The following is an 810-nucleotide window of genomic DNA, read 5'->3' on the forward strand; positions in this document are numbered from 1 at the left end:
AGGAACACAACACAGTTATTTGTGTGCTTGGCACTGTACATACACATGTCTATCGTCACATGTCACTTCGGGTATCCTTTAAGCCTCTTTTACACAGGTGTTTTATAAACAGCCAAGAAAATGCCTAGCAGACGGCCCCTTTAGCAGTGTATAGTAATGTTGTTGTTTGCTTTACATACATTTATGTGTTGTCTGTTCCTCTCCTTGTCCCCCCTTCCCATAATCACTTATTTGAAGAGGTGGGCTTGCTGTGATGTTCCCTCCCTTCACCATGCTATTTCCTCCTTTTCAGGGGAGTGAATGGGGTTGGGCAGAGTAGGGAATGAGAGGTGATAGGACGAAACATCACAGGAAACTCGCCTCTTCCTGTCTGGAAATATGACGTTAGCCAAAAGTGACTAAGGGGGGTCGGGAGGAAACAAGAGATACATATAGCACAGAAAGAGGTGTTGATCCAGGATGAACATACATCTGTGCTTACCTTGGGTAGCTTTGCCTCGAGTCACGTGTGCTTTCAAGTGAACCTGAAGTGAGAGGGATATGGAGGCTGCCATTTTTATTTAATTTAAAAAAAAAAATTGCCAGGCTGTCATGCTGATCTCTGCCTCTAATACTTAGCCATAGCCCCTGAACAAGCATGCAGAGCAGATGTTTTTGACAAGACTAGCTGCATGTTTATTTCAGGTGTGTGGTTAAAGTACACCTGAAATAAAAGGTATATGGAGGCTGCCATATTTATTTCATTAATTGCTTGGCAGTTCTTCTGATCTCATGGACTTCAGTAATGTCTAATTCACACATCCAAAACCA

Source organism: Hyperolius riggenbachi, chromosome 9 (assembly GCF_040937935.1).
Source record: "Hyperolius riggenbachi isolate aHypRig1 chromosome 9, aHypRig1.pri, whole genome shotgun sequence".
NCBI classification, from domain to species: Eukaryota; Metazoa; Chordata; class Amphibia; order Anura; family Hyperoliidae; genus Hyperolius; species Hyperolius riggenbachi.